This window comes from Sus scrofa, chromosome X, assembly GCF_054392235.1.
Source record: "Sus scrofa isolate SSC_HxYL_T2T_F1_AM1 chromosome X, Sscrofa_HxYL_maternal_Yorkshire_Landrace_v2.0, whole genome shotgun sequence".
NCBI lineage: Eukaryota > Metazoa > Chordata > Mammalia > Artiodactyla > Suidae > Sus > Sus scrofa.
In genome coordinates, this window is record NC_139401.1 from 9105245 (window position 1) to 9120561 (window position 15317).

General features: G+C 48.0%; 1 protein-coding gene across 2 annotated transcripts in view; it reads right to left on the reverse strand.

The window, feature by feature from the left end:
• LOC110257727 (uncharacterized) overlaps positions 1-15317 on the reverse strand; it is a 375658-nt gene that overhangs the window by 257518 nt on the left and 102823 nt on the right. Inside the window, exon 1 of one of the 2 annotated variants that reach the window (XR_014835040.1) lies at positions 8051-8263. The exons of the other annotated variant lie outside the window; for it this stretch is intronic. The gene's annotated coding sequence lies outside the window, so the exon portion shown is untranslated. Of the gene's footprint in view, positions 1-8050; positions 8264-15317 lie in introns of those variants that run through there. 2 annotated transcript variants of the gene reach the window in all.

Here is a 15317-nt window from a genome sequence, read left to right on the forward strand (position 1 = left end):
ACAGACGGGGTGTTTACTAACAACAGACATTTATCCTCACAGTTCTGGGGGTTAAGCAAGGCGCTGGCAGAGCTGGTGTCTGGTGAGGGCCTTCCTCTCCCTATGCCCTCACCAGGTGGAAGGGGCAAGGGGGCTCCCTGGGGCCTCTTTAATGAGGGCACTAATCTCACTCATGAGGCTCCACCCTCATGACCGCATCACCTCCCAAAAGACCTCACCCCCCACACTGTGGATTACCTTCAACATAGGAAGTTTCACGGGCTCCCGAAAGCCTGTCTAAAACTTTCTTAGATCTACCGTGAAGCCTGAAGCCCTTCCTCCACAATGCTCCCTTCTCTCTTTCCACAAGTGCCAGACCTGCAACACCATCAGAAGGCTCTCCTGCCTCCGGCCAAACCCCAGGTCTTTCTCCTTCACAGGCATCATGGGTCCCAAAAGCTCCGTCCACCCAGAACCTTTATTTGGAAAAAGGGCCCTTGCAGAAGTTACTAAGCATCTTGAGATGACATCCATCCCTTCAGGGAAGTTCCCTAAATCCAGTGACTGGGTCCTGATAACCGAGGCAGAACACAGAGAGACGGAGAGGAGGCGGACAGGAGAAGACAGAAGCAGAGACTGGAGTGGGGCTGCCACAAGCTGGACGCACCTCAAGCTGAAAGAGGAAGGAAGGACGTCTCCCTTGGAGTCTCTGGAGTAAATAAGCACAGCCCATCTGACATGTGGCTCTCAGATGTCTGGTCTTGAGAAATCAGAGGGAGTCCTTTATGAGGTTTAAGCAACCACATTTGTCCTAACAGGTTGCAGTAACTCAAGGAAACAAATACAGACCTGTGCTCCAAGAAGGTCTCCCACATCGGAGCTGGTTTTAGCATCTGCTTCTCAGAGGACCTGCACTGACAGAGGAGCTTCTTAAAATTCAGAGTCCTGGACCTTGGTCCCTTACACTCACATCAAGACCTCGTTGTACCTGGTCCGCTTCCCACATCAGCGTTTCTCAGCCCTGGTTGCAAACAGCATCACCAGGGGCAATTCCTTAATTTCCCAATGTCCACGCCACACCCTGGACCAAAGCAACGAGACTTTCTGGGGCCAAACCCAGGCATCAGACGTCTTTGAAGCGCTACAGGTGCAGTCAACTTAGTAGCTTCTCTAGAGAAGTGGTTCTTAAGTCTGAGCATGCGTCAGAACCACCTGGAGGGCTTGTTAAAACACAAACTGCCAGACAGAGGTTCTGAGTCAGTAGGTCAGGGAAGGGGCCTGAGCACTTGCCTTCTAGCAAGTCCTCAAGGGCTGCTGGCGCCACTGCTGCACAGAACACACTAGAGGTCCCTGACGGCACAATGCTCTAAAGAACGGAAGACCCCTTCCAGGCTTCAGAGGACTAAAGTCTTACGGCTGAAAGAGACCCCACGGTCATTTCTTCTAACGCTCTCATTGCACAAATGAGCAAAGTGGGCCCCAGGGAGGTGACGTGACACCCTCCACTACGGAATGAATGTTTGGGTCACCTCAAAACTCACATGTCAAAGCTAATGGCCAATGTGAGGGTGTTAGAAGGTGGGGCCTTGGGGAGGAGGTGAGGTCACAAGGGTGGGGCCCTCATGAATGGGATTAGTGTCCTGATCCAGAGACACTAATCGCCCCAGAGAACCCTCAACCCTTTCACCTGGTGAGGACACAGCAAGAACCAGGAAGAGCCTCAGATACCCAATCTGCCAGAACCTTAACAGAGAGATTCTTCTAAAGAAATTATCCAATGTCTCATCTAAAGACAATCTGAATGGATGAGGGCAAGACAGAATTGACTCCTGTTCTTAGCAAGTCCTGGGGGATGGGAATCCTTTGATCCTGAGCCGTTTATACTCAGAGATGTAAATTCCATCTATTTGATCCAAAAGCACTGCCTCCTTTTCCGTAAAAACATCAAGGTGGAGCTTTAGCGGATCTCCGTGGTGCTGGAGCCTGTTGTGTCTAACACCAAAACAACTCTGCGGGAGTTCCTGTCCTGGTGCAGTGGTTAACGAATCCGACTAGGAACCATGAGGTTGCGGGTTCGGTCCCTGCCCTTGCTCAGTGGGTTAAGGATCTGGCATTGCCGTGAGCTGTGGTGTAGGTCGCAGACGCGGCTCGGATCCTGCGTTGCTGTGGCTCTGGCGTAGGCCGGTGGCTACAGCTCCGATTCGACCCCTAGCCTGGGAACCTCCATATGCCACGGGAGCAGCCCAAGAAATAGCAAAAAGACAAAAAAAACAAAAAAAAAAACAAAAAAAAAACCATCTCTGCAAAGCAGGACTGACTTTTTTGGCAGGGGGCAGCAAAGAGGGCCTGTTCAGTGTTGTTGAGTCTACAAAATATAGGAAGAAAATCTACTTGAACTTTTGATCAAATTGTCCAGGCATTTTAGCGTTGTCTGGGTTGTCCCATTTGAACCGATGACATATAAGATACACCTAGGACAAAAGAGGGGACATACGAGATACATCTAGGACAAAGAAGCCCCAGGAAAGACCGACCGTCAACATCACCGTGCAGATGGCCTTCCTGGGCAGCTCATGACCCTCAGCCTGAAGAGTCCAGTCTGAGAGCCTGGAAGGTTACGGAGGTGCTTTTTTATTTTGCAGCTTATAACATGCAGGACTGAGGAAAGCAAAGAGCTCTTTTCTCATGCAAAAGAAAAAAAAATTTTAAATAAAGTGGGAGAAGTGAAGAAAACTAAAGCTGGAAAAAAAAGAAAGAAAGAAATCCTTGAGACTAATTTACTCCAAAGAGCAAATCTGAACACTTGGTCAAGTCTGTTACCATCAGAACCGCCATAAATCAGCCCCTGACGATGGACGTTTCTGTAACGAGGGAGAAGCAACAGAGGGAAGCAATTTCCACAATTCTTGCAAATATGGAACAGTCAACAACTCTCAGTGAAAGACTGACGAGTCAGCCTACTTCTTCCCCTTTCGACATTTGTCATCGTTTTCTTCTGGACCAGGCCAGCAGTGACAATGTTTGGGTACACCGAGAAGTTATTCGAATGTGCCTAGGAACTTTCTCTGGCTAGGTGAGCAGAATATTGTTCCCAGGCATCTGAGAAGTCAGCAGGCACTCGCTCTAGTCCCATTCTCTCACCTACGAAAAGGAGGTAATGGATGTCCTGGGCAGAGGCAGCAACTCAGAATCGCTTCACCTGCAGAGGCGCGGAGGGGGGTGCTTAAGGATAACAATCAGGACGGTGAGCATTTACGACACCAGACAGCACGATAAGCACACGACGACAGCAGACAGCATGCTAAGCACACGACGCGAAGGGTCTCATTCATCCCTCCAACGACTCTATGCCTTACATCCTACGACTGTTTCTAGGTTTCAGTTGAGAAAATTCATGCACAAAGACATTAAACAATTCACCCCGGGCCACACAGACGGCTGCAAATTGTAGACGCTAAACGAATACTCAGCTTATCTGATTCCACAATCCACAGCCTTAATTTTGAGAGTCAACAGCCAACTTCTCTTTCCCCACCTCACTCTCACCCTTATTCCCGAAAGGATTTAAGGCAAAGCTTTAAAAGAAAAACACTATTGTTTTAATTCATTTTTTTTTTTAAGTGAAAGAGTTCCCTTGTGGTGCGGTGGGTTAAGGATCCCGTGTTATCACTGCAGCGGCTTTTGGGTCGCTGCTCAGGTTCAGATTCCATCCCTGGCCCGGGACCTTCCACATGCCACAAAAAAAAGGGGGAAAGTGAGAAAAATGGAGTAGAGGAAAAATTATCACCAAATATGCATTTGTACCATGGCAGGAAATTTGTATTGCTGAATGTGGGGATCTCTTTGCAATTTTATTCTCAAGGTAAGGCATTTGTTTAAATAATGTCTAGACTTCAAATAATTGGCAAGATGGAAACACTTCGTATGTTATGTAATGAAATACACGATTCGCTCTCACTGGTAAGATATGAAAACAGTTTCATTTCATGGTTATTTATGTTGGAAATTAAGGCAGAGGCCTTTTTTTATTGGGAAAAAAAAAAGAAATTCGTTTGGCGGATCAAAGCAGAAATCCTGCATTTCTTAATTTTTCTTCCTTGTCTCACATACTGTAGAAGGTCTTTAGCCGTGGAGGGTGGTCATGCCTTCCCACCAGAGGCTGGTCTCATTTTTATACACAACCTCGTCCTGAAAATGTATACCACAGCTCATTTTGCCACAAGGGAACAATGACAACAAAGGCCCTGGATACCATGGGTAAGAGGTCACTGTATATAATACTATCTATATATAAAACTTATCCTGAAGACAGGAACTTCAGCCATATATTTTCAGCATGTTATACATGTGTATCACATTTCTGTTCTTTCACTACGGATCATACATTCTACAAGCCTGGAGGTGATGAGCATCCAACTGGGGTTAAAGATGTACTGCTTCTAATACGGCTCATTCCTTTCATCTTAGTTGTCACTGTACTAAGTTTATGAAACCTACATTTCTCTTCACAGTACGAGAACTTCCTTTTTTTCTTTGCTATCCATATTTAAAGAAGCAGAAGAATGCAAAATCGTAAAAAAGTTAATACACCAAAACACACTTCTATAGCAAGACAGCTAATCTGCTGAAAAGGAATGAGCAGCGGCAAAGGGTAACCCAAGTCACAACCAGAAGCATCTATTCCTCGGCTGACACATACACAACACGCAGAACCTAAAAGGTGGATTGGGAGGGACCATGTACAATAGGTGAAACGACTTGACGTTTAGAAATCTCCAATATACGAAAAGGTGAGCACTGCTAGGTCATATGACAATAACAGTACCCCTTATTGAGACAGAACAGGCATTATCTCCCTAATACAAGGAAAGACACGAAATAAAGGAAAGAAAATCAGGAGCACAGCCCACTGAATGGAGAAGGCCTCCGTCGGAACCATGTGCAGTCAACAAGCAAGCACATTTGCATAAAGATTTCCATGCCCAGTCTCCAAGCGCGTGTTCTGAGAGTTCTGGATCTGTGATGATGAGAGGCAGAGGTTGGGTCCCTGAAGAAGAAGGGGGAAGGAGAAGCAGCTCCCTACAGAAGTGCACGAACCCACTTTCTTCCATTGCCACCTGAGCCACTGCACAGGAATCAGAAAGCAATGCACACGGACTATCTTTCTCAGTCAAATTCAGAGGCGCTCAGTCTGTCCTGGCTGGCGCTCCTCCCTCCAACTTTCTCTTCACCTACAGGACCAAGGTTTCTCGACCTCGATACCACTGACATTCAGGGAAGGTCGTTCTTTGATGCGGGGGCTGCTGTCTGTGCACTGTGGCATCTTCAGCAACGTCCCTGGAGCCTACTTCCTAGGTGCTAGGAGTACGTTGCCAAGGACATGATGCCAAGTGTCCTGGGTGGAAGAGGACTAGTGCAGCCAAGTCAGGGTGTGCAACCTGGGGCAGCCCAGTGAGAGTCACAGCGCTAAACGATCAGGGTTTTTCAGGCCCAGATCCGGGTTTCGTACCTGTATGGGCTTGTTGGACGGAGTCAAGTTCAGAGAACCGCAGCTCAGCGGGTTTCCTCATTTGTGCCCTTCACCAAGAAGGCAACAGCCACGGAGGCTATCCCCCTACTCAACCCATCTCTTCAGTCTGAGATGGCTGGGGTTAGAACCCTGTCCGCAAGCCCAAAGACCCCCATGAATCTTGCAGGGGATGGTCAGTCAGGAATTTATGAAAATGCAATCATGTCAAAAGCTAAGAACCACAATCACTAAATTTTGTTTAGTCATTTAGCAAATGGAAGTGATATTTTAGAGTTCTTAAGATGCACTGACTAAAAGTAGAAACTACCTAAATGACAAGCAATGGAGCAGTAAGTAGCTAATTAAGACACAGTACATCCTTAAAGTGGAAAGGCAGTTTACCATTAATTATCATATTTTTGAAAAATGGGAAAATGCAGAGGACACAGTCTTTGATGTACAAACTCGTACTTATAATTATATATATATATATATGCATATATCCTGTTCAAGATCTATGAAGTATTGTAATCGGTGGTTCTCTCAGGAGGAGAAGATTTTTGTGCTTTTCATTCTCCTCTTTTTGTCTTGATTTTCTAAATATTCCTCATTGAACAGTTAACTGTTTTATAATTTAAAAGACACACTCTGTAAAATGTTATATATTAGTTTATCCAAGATAAAAATCAAAAGTTGATTTTTTTTTTTTGTCTTTTTGCCTTTTGTTGTTGTTGTTGTTGCATTTCTTGGGCCGCTCCCGCGGCATATGGAGGTTCCCAGGCTAGGGGTCGAATCGGAGCTGTAGCCACCAGCCTACGCCAGAGCCACAGCAACGCGGGATCTGAGCCGCGTCTGCAACCTACACCACAGCTCACGGCAATGCGGGATCGTTAACCCACTGAGCAAGGGCAGGGACCGAACCCGCAACCTCATGGTTCCTAGTCGAATTCGTTAACCACTTCGCCACGACGGGAACTCCAAAAGTTGATTTTACATGTTTCCCTCTTCTATAAGAAAAACCATCTTGGATGTTAAATGATCAAATTACAGTTTCGCTCAGAGGAAGTGGCTACAGAATACGGCCACCGTCATGACTGTATTTTCCAATCTGAACTACCTCTTCCTTTCCGTGGTACCAATGGAAAAACACAAGACAACACTCTTCTTCCCAGGAAGCCTGCCATCCATCTCTCCCCCGAGGTCCTGATCCTCTTGGCCATGGGATGATAAACACGGGTACGGCTCTGTGCATCTCCAAGAATGTTGGTTTCTAAATCAAAAGCCACAAAGGACAGAGGTCTCCATTCCAAAGCGAGCTCACAACTCAGAAAGAGTCTGAGATATGACAGGCATTTTTAAAAGACACTGGGATATGTGACAGAGATGGGGAGGCATGGAGGAATGCAGAAGGGGGAGGCGTGGGGTGGTCACTGGGGCCTGACGATATGTGTGCCCCACACCCCTCGGTGCCTCCTGACTGCCAGGGGAGAGGACTGAATGGCAGAGGGGGGAAGACACTCACTGAGCAGCAACTCTGTGGGGCAGAGGGGTGTGGGAGGTGCGTATCAGGGGGCTCCAGCAGGTGGCAGTAAAAGCTAAATCAGGCATGCAAATGAGCTCAGGTCCACCGAGTCAAGGGCAAGGGAGGAAGATGAGCCACCTCTTCTCCATTCTCCGAGAGTCACAGGCTTCCCTGCAGAGGTAGCCACATCAAAACCAGGAAAAGAGAGAACAACCAGAAAGACCTGAATGGCAGCCAAGACTGAACTTCACTGCCATGGGCAACACCCTGAGCCTTGCTATGGCTCCTTGAAAAAGGGATACACGGGTGGTTCACCGTTGCTTTGAGATGCTTTCATTGAGACTTGGGAGGTTCTGAAGGGCAGTTGATGATACTTTGGGCTACTTGCCACCAATATGAATGCGAGGTGAGCAGGGAGCAGCACATCAAGAATTTCAGAACAAGAAAATTTCCTGAAAATGAAGGCAGCTAAACCCAGAAACACTCACTGCAGAGGCCAGAACATCTCCTTCGGAAGCAAAGTGTGAGGCAAAACCAGGCAGCCAGGAGGCCACTAGCCTTTGAGAGAAGACACTCCCTGAGCTTGTCTGGTGCTCAGCATCTCCTGGGGTCGTTTCCTCATCAGCAAAACAAAGGTCTGCTACAACATAAATTCCAAGGCCCTCTCCCATTCTGAGATCCCAGGGACCTGTAAATCCCTGCCCACACAGACGACATCTCTGTCCGCATGGGGCCGATGAGGGAAGATGGACCCCAAATCCAGCCAGTCCACTGTGGCAGTGCTGAGCACATCTCTCTTGGAACAGAGAGATGGATCCTCGGCTTCCCCGCACCACAGTTCTGACACTTTCCAGCTGTCACCGTGTCCAGCGGAACAGGGTGACTCACCGACTGCTCCTTGGGTGCCTGGCCTTGTGCTCAGCCAAGCATGCTGTGTGACACATTTTGCCTTCTCTGGAAATGCCTCGCTTGATGAGAGGCAGGAGCTCTGCAAAGACCCCAATACAAGGGAGCAGCAACAAAATGATGGGTTTTCCTACCTTAATTGTCCACACCAGGGCCAAAGGCAGTAAGGAACAAGCATGGCACTCAAGCGTACTCGGCTTAAGCACACAGCCTCCAGGAAATGCACTCCCAGAGCCAGCCACTGCTCAGCTTCGTTTCTTCCCACACAAGCAAGGGGAGGCGGGAGGAGGGGGTTATTTTGGGTTTGGCTGGATGAGAACTCCATTTTGATCATTTTTATTCTTTCTGCAATGTTTTTTCTTAAAAGCACCACCCTTTGCATCTCATTTTGGGGCTGCACTCACACTTATCAAAGATAATGACATTCTTAGCAAGCAACAGATACCCTTTCCCAGCTCAGGGTTTTTCTAGGACAATGTGCTGGAGCAGATTTTAGGAGAGGCTGGGAGGTGGGGAACAGTGGCTCGCGTTGCTGTGGCAACTTCCACACAAGAGCTAACGGTGCACTTGCTCTGCTTCTGAGTGAGCGCGCTTTTACCTCTTAAAATACCATCAGTTTCAGTGGTGCAGAGATGCAATCAGCCAGGTCTGTAGAGCGCGGTGGTTTCTCTCTCACTGTCCCTCAGGTAGGAGCTGGAAGGTCAGGCTGAGATGAAGCCTCGTCATAGATATGACGACCGGCATTTCCAAAGCTATTCCAGATGCACCTGGATGGAGCGAGGTGTGGCGGGCATGAAGGTACCCCACCCCAGATCTGAGCACTGTCAGCTCCTTGCTGGAAGATATGCATTTCAGGGAGGAGGCAGGGTCATCAGCATGACATAGTTCTCAGCACATAGCCAGGAAACCACCTGACACACCTGCTCTGCAACACACCGAGTGGTTCATCCTTTTCAGGGAACACGCTTAAGTTGCCCCCACAATTTAGGAAGCTTTGTGGTTCTGGTCTCAGACAACTGTCAGACTTACAATAGGTACAGAGCATCCATCCTCTGAAGGGCAATGGGAAATGCCCTCTGGATGGCAGAAGAGGGGGTGCTGCAAGCCAAGACCCAGGAATTGAAATGCCCGCCCTCAGCAGTTTCATCACAAATGGATAAAAAAAAGTGCAAAATGAATGATACGGGAACACCCACCACATACATCCACCTCCTTCCACCCACTGCATCACTGCCAAAGAAATTGTCTAATGTGGACGTTGTACTCCTCGGGCATCAGCAATGGACTTCCATTGCCTACAGAATAAAACTGCATTTGCTCACATGGAATTCTAAAGCTTCTTTCCTGTGGTCCTGACTCCATTCCTACCATTTTTGTTCTGGAAGCCTACCTTGACATACACACACACACGTCCCTTGGGCTCCAAGACCTCTGATCATTATTTGTCCCCCAGCCACCATGCCATCATTTTTCAAGCTGCCTGCCAGCATGTTGCTTCTACACTGGCCTTGCCATAGCACCTTCGGCCCTCTCCTTCTCAGCTGCCAAGATGCAGAGTCCACTTTTTTTTCAAGAAGCCAACCCTTCCTCTCCTGGCATTCTTTTACTCGGTTTTAGTATCTGTGCTCTATGGCTCTATGCCCTTTTTCCTTCCCGAGGGCGAGGACTGAACCTTATGCAACTCCATATTCCCCACAGAGCTTAACGGACTGCTTCGCCCAAAGCAGCCCTCGAAAACTACCCATTCACTGCACAGACACACACACACACACACAGTCCTCTAAAACTACCCATTCACTGCACAGACACACACACACACACACTGCAGCTGCGGGCACATAGCCCAATAGACCCAATTCAGCCTCGGCAGTTGCGGGAGAGACTGGACTGGGTTTGCGATCATGTGGGGCTTATCTGAGATTAGATGAAGGCAGTGTCTTGGGCATCATTTTGCAGGAGAGAAAGAAGTATGTGGTTGGTCGGTTTTGTTTTGTTTTGCTTTGTTTTTGAAGTAGAATTGATGTACAGTATTACATAAGTTACAGATATACACTCTATTGAGAAAGAATCTGTATTTGCAAAGAAATGAAAGCACATTCCAAACACAAGGAAAGGAGAATGTGGAAAGGCTGGAGGGCAGGAATGGAGGAGCCACATGGAAATTGATTTTCCTGGAATGTGCATTATTAGCTAAGATGTTAAATGTGTTTGAGGGGAATGAAGGATTTGTTTTAAAGCATCCCATTCTACTTATTCTTCTTTATTCCATGAAGGCTGTGAGATATAATGGAATGAATGAGGGCTTTGGAGCTCAGCAGCCTACTTATAAAGCCTACTTGTGTTGCTCACTGTCTGTGTGATACAAATTACTCAACTTCTGTAAGCCTCAGTCTTCTTATCTGCAAAATGGGAGGCATGCCTTATTGTAGAGATTAAATCATACATTACAGAGAGCCGCCTCAAATGCTACACACAGACAAAAATTTACCCACATTTTCCCCTCCTGAGTCATAATTTACTGAATACCTGTAAGATTTAATTCCAGCACAAAGCAAATCTCAACTAGATCTGTAACCACTGAAGAAAAGTCTCTTTTGCTATTTTCAATGCTTCTTTTCTTCTACGAACTCTCTTTTGTAGTTAAAGTGGTGCCTGTGAGCTCCAAGGACACTGAACCAGGACTATAATTTATAGACGCTAACTCAGGGCTGCCCTGGGGGCCAAAGAGGCATTTAAAATTGGTGGTCACACTGGACAGAGTGGATCAAGCCCAAGGCATAGAGTATGGAAAGTGAAAGCAAAATGTAACTACAGCAGAGACTGCCTGGCAAGTGCCCCCCTAAACAAGTGACCCTAGACGAGCGACGGGGCAGGCATCATTAATGACCCACCGATGGTCTGCTCAAGGGCACCTTACGGGCCCTAACCGAATGGGGTGGGAAGGGCCCTTCACCTCTGGAATAGGTGGAAGTTGGGGGGAGGGGTAAACAGAGTAGAAGATTCAGTTTCAGGCGGTAAGTGACAAACGAGTCTGATCATCAGATGGTGGAGCCGACCTTTCCCTTTTGACTGGAGACAGTGCAGAGAAACAGAATTAAAAAGAATGGAATATTTACTGAAAACTTTTGTAAAAGCCAAACAGTCCTTTTACTGTTGTTGAGGTGGGGAGGGGGTTGTCCTATGCCATGCAGGATTCTGAGCATCATCTTTGGCTTCTACCTACCAAATGGCAATAGCATCCCCCTGGTATGACAACCAAAAAAGTCTCCAGACATTGCCAAATCTTGCCTGAGCTGGGAAAGAAGGGGAATGCATGTTGGGAACACATCTGCGTTCCTCACTCATGCCTTTCACCTGGTTAAGACCTACTGATATAAGAAAAGTGGACTGAGCCTTCCAAAAGGTCAAGGTCATGAAAAGCAAACACCTAAATAGAAAGGATAGGAGGTGGAGGACTCTTCTAGATGACACATAGTAAACCCAGGCATTCTGGACACACACAACCAACAATCATTTCCTAAATGTAAACACCAATTTCGCACACATAAGGGTTCTACCATGCGAGCAGCTCATGGGAACTGTGCTGTGTTGCAACAGATGCACCGATCCTCTCAGCGTACCCCTAACATGCAGACTCTGAATCTGCAGGTCTGGGCAGGGCCTGGGTGTCTGCACCGCCCATGAGCTCCCAGGACTTCCCCCTCAGACCACACCTGGCCACACCTCATGGGAGGGAGGTGAGTCTGAGGACAGAGCAATGAGAAGCTGAACTTCACTTCTTGATACAGCGGTGCCATAAACTGGTGCTTTTTTAAAAGCATACAGATGTTCGGTTGCTGATCCATTCGGAGTGAATATATTAGAGAAGAAAACGATTTGAGAATAGATCCGTCACTCATCGATTGTGACGGATACGTCTTCTTTTTCAGGGGGTGATGCGAGTTAGTTCACTATCTAGGGGAAGTAGGCACCAAACTCAGGATCAAACAGAGTCAAGTGTAGGAGTGTTTAAAGTCTTTGGAAAGTGTGGGGGAAAGTATCAAAATAACTTCAATAAAAAACCCCACAAATTTTTCAAAGTGTTTATTTGTTAGGGAAAGATCTGGAGGAAACGCAAAAGAAAACGACACCAGAGCTCAAACACTTAGCCGTAATTGCTACTGACCTTTTTAAATATTTTATTCTAGACCTTTTCCCCACGGAGAGGTTTGGGTTGCTTGTCATAGAAAATGCTGTATCCTCTCTCTCTGACTTACCTCTCAGGAGTACTGCTCCATATTATTAGAAACTCGGCAAACGTCATATGAATGACTCGATAATATCGCATAATCGGATGTAATGGGCCATCTTCTGAAGGGAGGAAGCATTCAGATGAAGCTGCGTCTCACCCCCCTTTGGTGTGTGGATCACAGCTTAATCGAAGGCCGCAACGACGGCAAAGCTCTCTTCCACTTCACCCTGAATTATCTGGAATTGGAGCACCCCGGGTGGATCTAGCTGTAAAATTGATGACAGGCTCTTGGTGTAAAAATTCCCTGAAACACTCGTAATGTCTCTCCACCATGGAGAGGAGGGGCGCGGCGCGTGCTGCGAAGAAAACTGGGTCAGGATGCCCTGGTCTGCACTCTGGCTCAGTGTGCTTAGCTGGTTCTTTTGCTGCCCCTCCCGACTCTCAACATTGGGGCACTCTGTCCCCCCGGCCAGCTAAATCAGGAGCCACAGCCTTGATGCTCCAAGGTATATGCTTTCCAGCATTTAGAGGCGCAGTCTCCTTACCACAGACCCACCTTTCCATAAGGCATCTTTCCTCTTGACCCCCCATTTCCTTCCCGCTCCCCGCCACCAGATAGTTTTTCTTCTCTGTGAATCCCCTCGGATGCTCATGCAACAGCACAACTTTGAAACAAGGTTCTGAAAGACTATATAGTTTTATTACCAAGCAGCATAAGTTTTTTTTAAACAGCAGTGAATCAGAAAACGGGCGCAGGCTCTGGCCAGCAGACCAAGCTGCTGACCCTACACAAGGACCTTGGAGAACAAAAAAAGACAAAATACACTTCTGGCTCTCAATACATTTCCAAGACTAAAACCCATGGCCCTAGACAACCCTGGGAGAAATTAAGCCCCTTAGATGCTGTTTATCTCTTTACTTTTTTTTCTTTTTTTCTTTCTTGGCCACCCTGATGGTATATGGAGTTCAGGGGCCAGGGATCAGATCTGAACTGCTGTTGCGACCCACGCTGCAGCTATGGCGATGCCAGGTCCTTAACCCACTGTGCCCAGCCAGGGATGGAACCTGCATCCCAGGGCTCCAGAGACACCACCGAATCCATCACACCACAGCAGGTTTTGGGGAAGACTACAGGACGAGTCCTGCAGACAACGAAGGTAGATATCAAGTTTCAGTGTTTAAAAAAGAGGGTTTGGGGAGTCCGGGAGAAAATGCACAACATTCAGAAAACAGCAAATTTGGAATGTTTCCTCACCTTTAATTCCTCCTCCTTCCCTATTATCTGGAATTGGACGACCTCAGGTGGTTCTACTCACCTGGTACAAAACGAACCTGGGAGTCCAACGCAAGAGAACATAGTTTTATGATCTCACGCGACTGCTGCTCTGCTTAACCAGCTTTCTTCATTTTTACTGATGGAAATGGACCGCCTTCTTTCCACCTCCAGAGGGCAATCCCAGGTCACCTGGACAAGCTGGCCAATAATCAAGACTGTTTAGGACTGTGCGTCTCAGTGGCCCAGGGAGGAAGGACCACTTGCTACAGGATCCCCCGGGGAAGCGGGTTAGGCCTAGGCTCTCCTGGATGCCATCCCAGGCCTGCTGAATCTGAATGGTGGGCTGTGGCCAGGGAATATGCATGTTTAACAAATTCCCTTGGGGATGTTCCCGCTGAAGCGGGAGAACGACGGTTTAAGTATCTGGAGAGGAGATCCAGCACGCGCACGGCCCAGGTGTCACAGAAGGCACCTCAGAGTCTCCGAGCAAGAAGAAGCTGCCCGTGGGCTGTACAGAAAGCCCGAGGGTACCGGGTTATTTGGCGGATCTGTACCAGCATCTGGGCCTAGAGTAGCTTCTCTCTGAGATACGCCACAGGCCCTTTCAGATCTGCCCGCTGTTGCCTAAGAGGGGGATGAGAGGGAGGGTAAAGATCGGAGGGAAGGGCACTTAGCCAGGCCATCTGCAGGGAGTACCACAGGCAACTCTGCCCTCTGCCATCTTCACAGCCTGCCCTGCAGGAGAGACCTGGCTGAACAGCCCCATCTCCTTGGGCTGAACGCCCCCATCTCCTCAGGCTGATCTGCTCACTGGCAGGCTATTTCTCATGATCACGGGTAGAGGCTCGGTCCTACAGCGATCCCAAGAGGCCATCCCTGAACCCAGCTCATGGCTTCTGGGTGGGAGGGGGTAGTGGTGATACCAAAGTGCCACCTTGAAAACGTGGCACTTCTCAGCTTTCCTACAAAAAGAGACCTCTCATCGGAATTACTGTCCATGAGAAAGTACACTTGGGGGGAAACCTTCCAATCTCAGGGTTATTTCGCTCGCAGACCCTTCTGTGAAACACGGGCGATGATTCCTGCCTAGAAAAACAACAAAGGAGCTTCTGTTCATTGTCTCGCATGTCAAACTGTTAAGGCGCAGTGACTTCTACAGCCGTGACGGAGACTCATCGGGTCAGAGACACTCCTACGGGAGGTCACCGTGGGTTTGTTTGGTGCTCCCCCTGGGGTTCCCAAGGTTGGGCAAGATAAGAGAGAGGGAAGGGTTTCCATAACTCAGTCTCTCCTAGGATTCCTCAGTGATAGTCCCTGATCTCTCTCTCTCTCTCTCTCTCTCTCTCTCTCTCTCTCTCTCTCTCGGCCACACCTGCAGCATGGCCCAGGGATTGAATCCAAGCCATAGCAGCAACCCAAGCCACAGCAGTGACAACACCAGATCCTTAACCTGCTGAGCCGCCAGCCAACCCCCTCCTGATCTGGATAAAGGGAGGACGGATGAATCTAGAACCCAAGGGCCAGGCCTCTCCTTTCAGTCCTCAGACAAACCTATCTACTAACTCATCCACGTCTGTCCTCATGTGGCTTTCTCTTCCGTATCTGCATGACCTTTGCTGTCTCTCACAGGGACACTTTCATCAGGTGCAGGGCCTACCCGCCTCCTGTAGGAACACACCTCCATTCTGACCTTAATACCTTCATTACATCCGCCAAGATTCTGCTTCTAAATAACCATATTCTGAGGTTCCAGTGGACATGAACATGGGGGATCAGTATTCAACCACCACCAAAGAGATTGTTTGTGAAATCATTCGCCACACAAAAGGCAAAGTTCTAGAGGTTAGCTACAACTGCCGCTATTTCTTTAAACAGCAGAACAGTTATCTGGTCT